The sequence below is a fragment of the Mandrillus leucophaeus genome, unplaced genomic scaffold (genome assembly GCF_000951045.1).
Source record: "Mandrillus leucophaeus isolate KB7577 unplaced genomic scaffold, Mleu.le_1.0 Scaffold573, whole genome shotgun sequence".
Taxonomy (NCBI): domain Eukaryota; kingdom Metazoa; phylum Chordata; class Mammalia; order Primates; family Cercopithecidae; genus Mandrillus; species Mandrillus leucophaeus.
In genome coordinates, this window is record NW_012106175.1 from 312,933 (window position 1) to 326,471 (window position 13,539).

The 13,539-nt window shown below is 43.8% G+C and overlaps 1 pseudogene; it reads left to right on the forward strand.

The window, feature by feature from the left end:
• The first annotated feature begins 12,357 nt into the window (after positions 1-12,357).
• On the forward strand, positions 12,358-13,175 carry LOC105552782 (annotated as a pseudogene).
• The last annotated feature ends 364 nt before the right edge of the window (positions 13,176-13,539 follow it).

Consider the following 13,539-nt stretch of genomic DNA (forward strand, 5'->3'; position numbering starts at 1 on the left):
GCCTCCTGGGTTCAAGCAATTCTCCTGCCTCAACCTCCCAAGTATCTGGGACTACAGGCGGGTGCCACCACTCCTGGCTAATTTTTGTATTTTTAGTAGAGATGGGGTTTCACCATATTGGTTAAGCTGGTATTGAACTCCTGATCTCATGATCTGCCCACCTCAGCCTCCCAAAATATTGGGATTACAGGTGTGAGCCACCATGCCTGGCTTTTTTTTTTTGACAGAAAGTCTCACTCTGTCACCTAGCCTGGAGTACAATGGTATGATCTCAGCTCACTGCAACCCCCAACTCCCAGGTTCAAGCGATTCTCCTGCCTCAGCCTTCCAAGTAGCTGGGACTGTACTCATGCGCCACCATGCCCGGCTAATTTTTTGTATTTTTAGAAGAGACGGGGTTTCACCATGTTGGCCAGGCTGGTCTTGAACTCCTCACATCAGGTGATCCACCTACCTCAGCCTCCCAAAGTGCTGGGATTACAGGTGTGAGCCACCACGCCCAGCCAGAATGAGAGACTCTTGTAATGGAACTATTGTGACTTTATTGTGGTGGTGGTCACTCAAATCTATATATATAATAAAACTGAATGACCTAAATACACACTGAAATAAGTGAATATAAAACTGGTGAAATTTGTGTAAGATATATGAACTATATCCAAGTCAATTTTGTGGCTGTGATATCCTTCCATAGTTATGCAAGATGTTACCATTGGAATATTATGGGTAAAGGATAATGGATTCCTCTGTATTATTTTTTACAACTGCATGTGAATCTACAATTATCCCAAAATAAGAAAAAAACATTTTTTTAGTGTTGTCTAGAACTGAACATCATTCCTTTTTAGGAGGTGCTACAATTCTACCAATGCTATTTAGGACCACATCAGCTTTTCTGTCAAGAGAATCCCTCTGCTCTAACCCAGCATTTCGTACTCACAGACTATGGTTCACCCAGACAGTTTAGACACACTTAAGTAATACAGTTTCCAAAGATTTAAACAACCTCAGAGTCAATGCTAAGTTAGCTTGTTCAAGCTAAATGTTTCTAATACCAAAGTCTTTCTTCAGTTTAATTCACACATGATTAAGGGCCTACTGTATTTTTTTTTTTTTTTTTTTTTTTGAGACAGTGTCTCGCTCTGTTGCCCAGGCTGGAGTGCAGTGGCATGATCTTGGCTCACTGCAAGCTCCGCCTCCCAGGTTCACACCACTCTCTTGCCTCAGCCTCCTGAGTAGCTGGGACTACAGGCCCAGCTAATTTTTTGTATTTTTAGGAGGGTTTCACCGTGTTAGCCAGGACAATCGTTTGTTAGCCAGGACAGTCTCCATCTCCTGACCTCATGAGCCTCCCGCCTCGGCCTCCCAAAGTGCTGGGATTACAGACGTGAGCCACCGCGCCCAGCCGATTAAGGACCTACTCTATACCAGGCATTATGTTAAGTATTTTAGTGGTGGTGGTGGCAGAAATTAAATTATACGAGACATTACAAGAGATGATTCCTCACCCTCAGGTGGGGTAAACAATTAGATACCAGCATTCCAAAGAAATGGGGTAAAAGCTAACAAAGGTGTAAGATACACAAGTGGGGCCCTTACCACAACCTAAATGGTTTGGAGGAGGAATACACCTGGGCTGAAAAAGGCTGAATTAAGAGCCAAGCTGGGGATAGGGAAAGGAGCAGAAAGCTTTCTCAATGTGGATTCTATACTAACAGCTCTACATGAATCAACACATGATGAGATGATGAGATACAATCCCATCTATCCCATTTTTAAGAGGACATGGAGGGACAGAAAGAAAAGACAACTTGCCCAAGATCACATGACTAATAACTATAAACTCAAACAGTCTGGTTCCAAGACAGTAATAGAAAGATTGAGTTGGGTGGATGCAGTGGCTCATGTATGTAATCCCAGCACTTTGGGAGGCCAAGGCAGGAGGATTACTTGAAATCAGGAGTTCGAGACCACCCTGACCAAAATGGTGAAACCACATCTCTACTAAAAATACAAAAATTAGCCAGGTGTGGTGGTGAGTGCCTATAATCCCAGTTACTTGGGAGGTTGAGGCAAGAGAATCACTTGAAGCTGGGAGGGGGAGGTTGCAGTGAGCTGAGGTCACACCACTGCACTCCAGCCTAGGTGACAGAGTGAGACCATCTCAAAAAAAAAAAAAAAAAATTGAGTCTTGGATTTCAATATCAGCCTTTGGAAGACCAGGGCTATTTCACTCCTATTCTTTATTCCTCTCTCCTTAAATATCTCTTCCCTTTACTTTTTCTAGCTCTCTCTAGATTTCCCCAACCCTTCACCTTCCTTCCTCCACTCAACGGTTATCCTTTGTCTCTGTCTCCACACATATGTTCCAAAGGTTGATCTCGAATTTGGCCATATTAAACTAGTCAAAACCACACAGGTATGGCTCACATCTGTAATCCCAGCACTTTGGGAGGCCGAGGTGGGCAGATCACTTGAGCTCAGGAATTCTAGATCAGCCTGGGCAACATGGCAAAATCCCATCGCTACTAAAAATACTAAAATTAGTCTGGTGTGGTGGTGTATTCCTGCAGTCCCAGCTACTCTGGAGGCTGAGGTGGGAGGATGCCTTGAGCTCAGGAGGCAGAGGTTGCAGTGAGCCAAGATCGTGCCACTACACTCCAGCCTGGGTGACAGAACCAGATCCTGTCTCAAAAAAAAAAAACTAGTCAAAACTGTAACAAAAGATTACAAACTCTTAATGCCTGGTGTTACAAAAGAAAAAAAAAAAGAAAAATCATTAAAAAAAGATTAGAAACAATTTAAACATCCATTCATATATAAATACAGAAAAAAAAGTTACATTGACACAATACAAAGCAGTCCTAAAAAAAAGAATAAAGCAGTTCTACACCTACAGATACATGGTATCGAATATATTAAGTGATAAGAGAAGACATAGAATAATGAGCATGCTATGCTGCCATTTGTGAGTGGGGGTTTACATGTATATATTGATAAATTATTCATAAATGCACAGGTTATCTCTAAAACAATATACAGTAATAGTACACAGTATACAGGAGGATGTGTGCAGGTTACATGCAACTACTACACCACTTTATCTAAGAGACTTGAGCACCCATGGATTTTGATGTCCACAGGGAATCCTGGAACCAATCCTTCACAGATACCGAGAGATAAACTGCATTCAAATAAATAATTATGCACTTAGCCTGGTGCCTGCACAAAGAAATCCTCAATACATGGCAGCAACTGCTCCTCTTCTTAGGTATTTTTCACTCACACACACACACTCAGTGGTAATCTGTTTACATATTTGAATAAGGTAGTTAAAAACCACAAGGTGGGTGGGGTGCAATGGCTCATGCCTGTAATCCCAGCACTTTTGGAGACCAAGGCAGATGGAACACTTGAGCTCAGTAGCTCGAGACCAGCCTGGGCAATGTGACGAAAACCCTATCTCTACAAAAAATACAAATATTAGCCAGGCATAGTGGCGCATGCCTGTGGTACCAGCTATATGGGAGGCTGAGGTGGGAGGATTGTTTGAGCACAGGAGGTTGTAGCTGTAGTGAGCCTGGGCAACAGAGTGAGACCCTGTCTCTAAAAAGTAAACAAAGTAAAATAAAAAACCAGCCAGGCGTGGTGGCTCACGCCTATAATCCCAGCACTTTGGGAGAATTAGGCAGGCGGATCACCTGAGGTCACGAGCTCAAGACCAGCCTGGCCAACATGGTGAAACCCCATCTCTACTAAAAATACAAAAATTAACGGGGCATGGTGGCAGGCGCCTGTAATCCCAGCTACTCAGGAGGCTGAGGCAGGAGAATCGCTTGAATCCAGGAGGCCAGAGGTTGCGGTGAGTCAAGATCGCGCCATTGCACTCTAGCCTGGGGACAAGAGCGAGACTTTGTCTCAAAAATAAACAAATAAATAAATAAAAATTTAAAAAATAAAAAACAAAAACCACAAGGTGACAGTTTCACTGGAGATTGTCAGTTAATTGCTAGTAACAATGAGTCTACCCTCACTGTGAAGTCACCAAATGGTATCAAGAATTCTGAGTTTGTTCACCTCATGTGGGTGGGCAGATGATGTACCATAATAGGACCAATCCATGGCTAATATTACAGAGAATTAAGTACACAAAAAATCATTCTGAAAAAGATCTAAACCTTAGAGGTCCTATTTATTTCCCTATTTTCAGCACAACTTAAAAGCATAGTAATTGGCCGGGAGCCGTGGCTCATGCCTGTAATCCCAGCACTTTGGGAGGCCAAGGCAGGTGGATCACTGGAGGTCAGGAGTTCAAGACCAGCCTGACCAACATGGAGAAGCCCCATCTCTACTAAAAATACAAAAAAAATTAGCCGGGCCTGGTGGCACATGCCTGTAATCCCAGCTACTTGGGAGGCTGAGGCAGAGGTTGCGGTGAGCTGAGATCACGCCATTGCACTCCAGCCTGGGCAACAAGAGCAAAACATCATCTTGAAAAAAAAAGCAGAGTCATTAAAGTATGCTGGTAGAGAAGAGTATTAATTAATCCTTGCAGGCACCGCTAAAACTACTGAGCCAAAAACACAACCAGGTAAAGAGGCAATGCAGCAACATAAAACATAGATGCTAGTAGGCTGGTGGCCCAATTCAAACTTTGAGGCTAAGGGAACTCACAAGTAAAATTCATTACTTTATATAAATAAAGCACTGGGCAAGAATGTACAGGAAGTAAAAGGTATACGATCTAGAAAGGGAGAAAGGTACACTAACACAAGAAACTATTAGCTAGGCACAGTGGCTTGTGTCTCCTGAGTCACCAGAGGCTGAAGTGGGAGGTTCACTTGAACTCTGGAGTTTGAGGCTGCAGTGAGCTATGACTTCGCCACTGCACTCCAGCCTGGGCAACACAATGAGATCCCATCTCTAAAAAGGAAAACAAAAGCTATTAAATAACTGAGCTTAAGTCAAGATGGGGCTGGGCATGGTGGTACATGCCCGTAGTTCCAGTTACTCAGGAGGCTGAGGTGGGAGCTATCGATAGCTTGAACCTAGGAGTTCAAGTCTAGCCTAGGTAACAGAGCAAGACTCTGTCTCTATTTAAAACAATAGTCAAGATGGAAACTCTTATTTAGTGATTCAGTTTGACCAGAGAATAAAATCATGGAGGTCCTGACTTCATGACTCCCTATTATTCATTGCCTCCAGCCTGCACACAGCCATACAGCCATCTCCATCCTGGAATTCTCTTGCTCAAAACCCAATATGCTCCTAAATGTCTAAAATCTAACTCCTCTGCCTGGCAGTCAGGCAGAAACAAAGAACTGTGTCATCAAGTTATGGCTCCAGCTCATTTACTCACTGTGTGACCTTGGGAAAGTTCCCTTAACTTCCTTTTTCTTATTTGTAAAACAAGATGGTTTAACTATATGCTCTTTAATGTCCATTTCAGCTATAAATTCCACTTGTTCAAGCAACTCTACAGCTCATAATGCCTCAGGTTTTGTTCTAGTCAAACAACTCTGCAAGATCCTTCCCACAGCCTACAAGGTGCTGCATGGACTCTACCTCCCTTTTCGGCTCATCTTACACCCTTATCCTATACACCTCTCTGCCTCACTCTCTCCTCTCAGGCTAGAATGGCCTCCTTCTGGTTCCTCCAAAAGGCCAGGCTCCCTCCTGCTAAAGAGCCTTGCCACATGCTGCACCCCCACATCCCAGCAGTCCTTCACCTTCAGCCATGTTGGACCCAATGCTTCCTTTTTTAAAATAATAAATATTTCATAACATCCCTTTACCATTTGAAACAAAACGTATACATAATACAAACTAAACAAAATTAGTTACACATATGTTTACGTTATATAGAGTCTTAACTGTAATATAAAGGAGAAATAAAAGGAATGTAACTTAGCACAAAATTATATATATATGCTAATTGTAAATGCTCTGGTACAACTACATTTTAAGTCATAAAAAGGTAGTCAAACCTTGAACCTAAACTTAAAATTACTGAATATCACAGCTGCAAAGGCAGACTGATGTGCACATATTGCCTTAGTGATTAAACATCACTACCGGGCCGGCTGCGGTGGCTCACGCCTGTAATCCCGGTACTTTGAGAGGCCAAGGTGGGTGGATCACAAGGTCTGGAGACGGAGACCATCCTGGCTAACATGGTGAAACCCCGTCTCTACTAAAAATACAAAAATTAGCCAGGCATGGTGGCACATGCCTGTAGTACCAGCTACTCAGGAGGCTGAGGCAGAAGAATCGCTTGAACCCAGGAGGCAGAGGTTGCGGTGAGCCGAGATCGCCCCATTGACCTCCAGCCTGGGTGACAGAGTAAGACTCCATTCCCAAAAAAAAAAAATCACTACCAACATATGCCACTGGTGACATAAATTTTAGAAAGGTAACTCTTGGTAAAGTTCTGAACAAACCAAAGCATAATCTCTTCTAGATTTCCAAAGAAGGTGAATTCTGGGAAAACTGAATATTAAAACTATGCCATTTTTATATTTTGTTTATGTGTAAAATGAAGTTAGGATTTAGGCCAATGGTTCCAACCTGGGCTATACATTAGAATAAGAAGGAAATTTTTAAACAATACTGATGCTGAGGTATCATCTCAAAGACTTTTATGTAATTCGTATGAGTTACAGCCTCATCATCTTTTAAAAACTTCCCAAGTAGGCCAGGAATGGTGTGGCTCACATCTGTAATCCCAACACTTTGGGAGGCCAAGGCAGGCAGATCACTTGAGGCCAGGAGTTTGAGACCAACCTGGACAACATGGCGAAACCCCATTTTCACTAAAAATACAAAAATTAGCTGGGCATGGTCACAAGTGTCTATAGTCTCGAGCTACTTGGGTGGCCGAGGCAGGAGAATCGCTTGAACCCGAGGCAGAAGCTGCAGTGAGCTGAGATTGCGTCACTGCACTCCAGCCAAAGCAACGGAGCGAGACTCTGTCTCAATCAATCAATCAATCAATCAATAAAACCTTCTCAAGTGATTTTGATGTGTAGCTAGAGTTGAGATCCACTGTTACGGACCAAAACAAATAGGTGTTCACCTATGTGAAGTGGAAATTTATGATCTTACAGGACACAAAACAAATCTTTGCTTTGCAAGACTGTTGCACACTTAATATTACTAAGGCTAACATGACTGGCCTTTGCACACTAAATACTAATACATCCCCCAATAACTGTAGAAGCTAAAATCATCCCCTGCTCTCATTTCTGAAACAGTCCCTAAACATCAGTCCCAACCCCAGATGTGAAACACTAACCTACATAATTCACCCTTCACATTTCAATTCAAACATCACCTCCACTAGGAAACCTTCCCTAAACCTCCAGACCACATCAGAATTTCCTGTTAACAATATTATTACATTACTCATTAATAGGAATAAATGTAATAACAATGATAGCATTCCCCACATGTTGTAACCACACCTTTGTGGGTTTTTTTTTTTTTTTTTTTTTGAGACAGAGTTTCCCCCTTGTTGCCCAGGCTGGAGTGCAATGGCACAACCTCAGCTCACCACAACCTCTGCCTCCCGGGTTTGAGCCATTCTCCTGCCTCAGCCTCCCAAGTAGCTGGGATTACAGGCATGCGCCACCACGCTGGTCTAATTTTGTTATTTTTAGCAGAGACAGGGTTTCTCCATGTTGGTCAGGCTGGTCTCAAACTCCTGGCCTCAGGTGATCCACCCACCTCGGCCTCCCAAAGAGATGAGATTAAAGGCGTGAGCCACTGCGCCTGGCACCTTTGTGGTTTTTTAACCTAACTGATTTATGTGGTAAAATGATTTCACATCAGTACATAAACACTTTCTTCATTGTTTATTTATTATAAACAATATGCAACAAATAGCCTTCACCATACATCATTTTCCACACATGTGAGTATACCAATAGGATAATGTCTACAGAAAGAATTAACGGGGGCCAGGCGCGGTAGCTCACGCCTGTAATCCCAGCACACTGGGAGCCCGAGGGAGGCGGATCATGAGTTCAGGAGATCAAGACCATCCTGACCAACATGGTGAAACCCCGTTTCTACTAAAAATACAAAAGTTAGCTGGGCATGGTGGTGCATGCCTGTAATCCCAGCTACTAGGGAGGCTGAAGCAGGAGATCTCTTGAACCCAGGAGTCAGAGGTTGCAGTGAGCTGAGATTGTGCCACTGCACTCCAGCCTGGCGACAGATTGAGACTCCGTCTCAAAAAAACAAAAAAGAATTAATGGTCAGGGCCAAGCAGGGTGGCTCATACCTATAATCCCAGCACTTTAGGAGGCCAAGGTGGGTGGCTCACTTGAGGGTCAGGAGCCACTGTACCATCACGTACAAATTACAGAGATATTAGACAATACTTGTGAGCAAAATGAAGACCTGAAATCCAGAAGCTCCTCAGTTAGAAAAAATATTAATAGCCTGCGCGTGGTGGTTCATGTCTGTAATCCCAGCACTTTGGGAGGCCAAGGTGGGCGGATCATCTGAGGTCAGGAAGTCAAGACCAGCCAGGCCAACATGGTGAAACCCCACGTCTGCTAAAGACACAAAAATTAGTCGGGAGTGGTGGCAGGCACCTGTAATCCCAGCTACTTGGGAGGCTGATGCAGGAGAATTGCTTGAACCTGGGAGGCAGAGGTTGCAGTGAGCCGAGATCGTGTCACTGCACTCCAGCTTGGGCAACAGAGTGAGACTCCATCTCAAAAAATAAAAATAAAATAAAAATTTAAAAAGGAAAAACATTAATAATGGAATGGTGGGTAAAGGTGCACATCAAGAGTTAAGACAACTTGGCCAGGTGCTTTGGTTCACGCCTGTAATCCCAGCACTTTGGGAGGCTGAGGCCGGCAGATCACTCAAGCCCAGAAGTTTGAGACTAGCCTGAGCAACATGGCAAAATCTTTCTCCACGAAAAATACAAAAAGCAGCCAGACATGGTAGCACACGCTTATAATCCCAGATACTGGGGAGGCTCGCTTGAGCTCAGGAGGTCCACACTACAGAGAGCCAAGATGGTGCCACTGCACTCCAGCCTGGGTGACAGAGCAAGACCCTGTCTCCAGAAAAAAAAAAAAAGAATTCCAGTTGGTTATCCCCAGGAACTCTCGCTCAAAATTTAAGGGGAATGATAACTATTTAGCTCATAAATATGGAACTTCACTTTTGAAAATATATAACTAGGCTGGGTACGGTGGCTCCTGCCTATAATCCCAGCACTTTGGGAGGCTGAGGCAGGCAGATCACAAGGTCAGGAAGGGCAGACCATGAGGTCAGGAGTTCGAGACCAGCCTGGCCAATATGGTGAAACCCCATCTCTACTAAAAAATACAAAAATTAGCTGGGTGTGGTGGTGCACACCTGTAGCTCCAGCTTCTCGGGAGGCTGAGGCAAGAGAATAGCTGGAACCCGGGAGGCAGAGGTTGCAGTGAGCCAAGTTCGCGTCACTGTACTCCAGCCTGGGCAACACAGTAAGACTCTGTCTCAAAAATAAAAGAAAAAGAAAATATTTAACTGCAGCCAGGTATGGTGGCTCAACACTTTGGGAGGCTGAGGTGGGTGGATCACCTGAGGTCAGGAGTTCGAGACCAGCCTGGCCAACATGGTGAAACCTCATCTCTACTACAAATCCAAAAATCAGCCGGGTGTGTGGCATGCGCCTGTAATCCCAGCTACTTGGGAGGCTGAGGCAGGAGAATCGCTTGAACCTGGGAGGTGAAGATTGCAGTTAGCCTAGATCGAGCCACTGCACTCCAGCCTGGGTGACAGAGCAAGACCCTGTCTCCAGAAAAAAAAAAAAAGAATTCCAGTTGGTTATCCCCAGGAACTCTCGCTCAAAATTTAAGGGGAATGATAACTATTTAGCTCATAAATATGGAACTTCACTTTTGAAAATATATAACTAGGCTGGGTACGGTGGCTCCTGCCTATAATCCCAGCACTTTGGGAGGCTGAGGCAGGCAGATCACAAGGTCAGGAAGGGCAGACCATGAGGTCAGGAGTTCGAGACCAGCCTGGCCAATATGGTGAAACCCCATCTCTACTAAAAAATACAAAAATTAGCTGGGTGTGGTGGTGCACACCTGTAGCTCCAGCTTCTCGGGAGGCTGAGGCAAGAGAATAGCTGGAACCCGGGAGGCAGAGGTTGCAGTGAGCCAAGTTCGCGTCACTGTACTCCAGCCTGGGCAACACAGTAAGACTCTGTCTCAAAAATAAAAGAAAAAGAAAATATTTAACTGCAGCCAGGTATGGTGGCTCAACACTTTGGGAGGCTGAGGTGGGTGGATCACCTGAGGTCAGGAGTTCGAGACCAGCCTGGCCGACATGGAGAAACCCCGTCTCTACTAAAAATACAAAAATTAGCTGAGCATGGCGGCCCATGCCTGTAATGGAGGCTGAGGCAGGAGAATCACTTAAACCAGGGAGTCAGACGTTGGAGAGCTGAGATGGTGCCACTGCACTCCAGCCTGGCAACAGAGCAGGCTCTGTCTCAAAAAACAGTAATTAAAAAAATTTTTAAAATAAAAAAACTATCAATAGGCTAACTTATTAAACAAACAGTAAAGGAAAACTCTAAATTGGATTATATTTATAATTCTGATAATCTGAAATACTGATTACTTAAATCACAAAAGCTCAATCATTTAAGCAAGTAAAGTACAAATGTATCAAAATGGAGTTTGACCTCTTGTTGACAGTTACCAATGACTCAGCAGGTAAGGAATTCATGGAATTCAGGTCTTCAAGGTCTAGAAAGCATTGTAGCTAAACCACCCAGTTAATACCAAATCATCTGCTGGTTGATTTATCTAACTCCTTCTTCCATCTTTCCTCAGCTTCACAACTGCCATTACTTCTAAGTGGCAGGAGAAGGAGATAAATGTGAAATCAGTAAATATTATAAATTAGTTATTAGAAATACAAGAAAAAACTGTGGTCAGGAATGTGGTTAAACTGTAGTTTAAAATAAAGCCTTTGGATTACCCATGGATTTAGTTTAATCCATATAATCCTCCCCCTACAGGCATGGATAATCAGGATCGCATTTCCCTTGAGGGCAAATCAGCATGTGCCTGGTGGTCTCCCGAATGCCTGAAGCACCAGAAGACAAACTACAGGACCAGGGATGCTGTCCTTCTTGGGTCTGCACTAGGGAGAATTCTGAGTGCAGACCTACCTCTAGCAATACTATAATATAGGAGATGACTGTTGAGATTAACATTCTTGATTCTAGCAATAAGCTAGCTACTCCCAGTTAAAAGGTCAACCTCATGTGATCTGCTAAACAACTGAGGAGCTGTTAAAAGAAAATAAGGAGATATGGCCAGGCTTTGGGGCTCACGCCTGTAATCCCAACACTTCGGAGGCCGAGGCAGGCAGACCCACCTGAGGTTGGGAGTTTGAGACCAGAAGAATTGCTTGAACCCGGGAGGCGGAGGTTGCAGTGAGCTGAGATCACGCCATTGCACTCCAGCCCGGGCAACAAGAGCGAAACTCCACCTCAAAAAAAAAAAAAAAGAAAGAAAGAAAAGAAATGAAGGAGTTATACATTCTCAGGGAGAAGGGGGGTCAAAAAGAAAGATCCTAGGCTGGGTGCCATGACTCACACCTGTAATCCCAGCTCTTTGGGAGGCCAAGACAGGCAGATCACTTGAGCTCAGGAGTTTGAGAACAGCCTGGGCAACGTGGTGAAACCCTGCCTCTACAAAATGCCACCAAAAAAAAAAAAAAAATTAGCCGGGCATAGTGGTGCATGCCTGTACTCCCAGTACTCAGGAGGCTGGAAGGATCACTTGAACCTGGGGAGGTCAAGGCTGCAGTGGGCCATGATTGCACCACTGCACTCCAATCTGGGTGACAGAGTGAGACTCTGTCAAAAAAACAAAGATTTGAGAAGGCAGCTACGGAGATGGGAAAGGACTCCTTCAAGTATGCCTGGGTGGGTCTTAGATAAACTGAAAGCTGAGTATGAACATGGTATCACCACTGATATCTCCCTATGAAAATATGAGAACAACAAGTATTACGTGACTATCACTGATGCTCCAGAAGACAGAGACCTTATCAATAACATGATAATAGGGACATCTCAGGCTGACTGCTGTTCTGATTGTTGCAGCTGGTGTTGGAGAATTTAAAGCTAGTATCTCCAGAAATGGGCAGACCTTTCAGCATGCCCTTCTGGCTTATACGCTGAGTGTGAAGCAACTAATTGTTGGTGTTAACAAAATGGATTCCACTGAGCCATCCCACAGCCAATAGAGATATAAGGAAATCATTAAGGAAGTCAGCACTTACATTAAGAAAACTGGCTACAACCCTGATACAGTAGCATTTATGCAAACTTCTGGTAGGAATAGTGACAACATGCTGAAGCCAAGTGATAATATGCCTTGGTTCATGGGATAGAAAGTCGCCTATAAAGATGGCAATGCCAGGGGAACAATGCTGCTCGAAGCTCTGGACTGCATCCTACCACCAACTCATCCAACTGACAGACCCTTGCATCTGTCTCTCCAGGATGTCTACAAAACTGGTGGTATTGGTACTGTGCCTATAGGCCAAGTGGAGACTGGTGTTCTCAAACCTGGAATGGTGGTCACCTTTGCTCCAGTCAATGTTACAACTGAAGCAGTCTGTTGAAATGCACCATTAAGCTTTGGGTGAAGCTCTTCCTGCAGACAATGTGGACTTTAATGTTAAGAATGTGTCTGTTAAAGATGTTCATCATGGCAATGTTGCTGGTGACAGCAAAAATGACCCACCAATGGAAGCAGCTGGCTTCACTGCTCAAGTAATTATCCTGAACCATCCAGGCCAAATCAGTGCTGGCTATGCCACTGTACTGGATTGTCACATAGCTCACATTGCTTGCAAGTTTGCTGACCTGATGAAAAAAGATTGATCACCATTCTGGTAAGAAGCTGGAAGATGGCCCTAAATTCTCAAAGTCTGGTGATGCTTCCATAGTTGATATGGTTCCTGGCAAGTCAATGTATGTTGAGAGCTTCTAGGACTGTCCTCCTCTGGGTCATTTTGCTGCTCATGATATGAAACGGAGAGTTGCTGTGGGTGTCATCAAAGCAGCAGACAACAAGGCTGCTGGAGTTGGCAAGGTCACCAAGTCTGCCCAGAAAGCTCAGAAGGCTAAATGAATATTATCCCTAATACCTGCCACCTCAGTCTTAATCGGTGGTAGAAGAACAGCCTCAGAACTGTTTGTTTCAATCAGCCATTTAGGTTTAACAGTAAACTGGTTAACGATAACAATGCACCGTAAACCCTTCAGAAGAAAAGGAGAATGTGTTATGGATCATTTTGGGTTTCTGTTTTTTGGTTTTTTTGGAATGTGGCAGTTTTAAATTACTAGCTTTTGAAATCAGTAGTTTTTAATGGAAACAACTGGACCAAAAATTGGTCACAGAATTTTGAGAACCATCAAAGCAAAGTTATTGAGAAAAAAAAAAAGACATATGGTAACTCTAAACCAAATAGTTCAGAGCATACATACACATACAT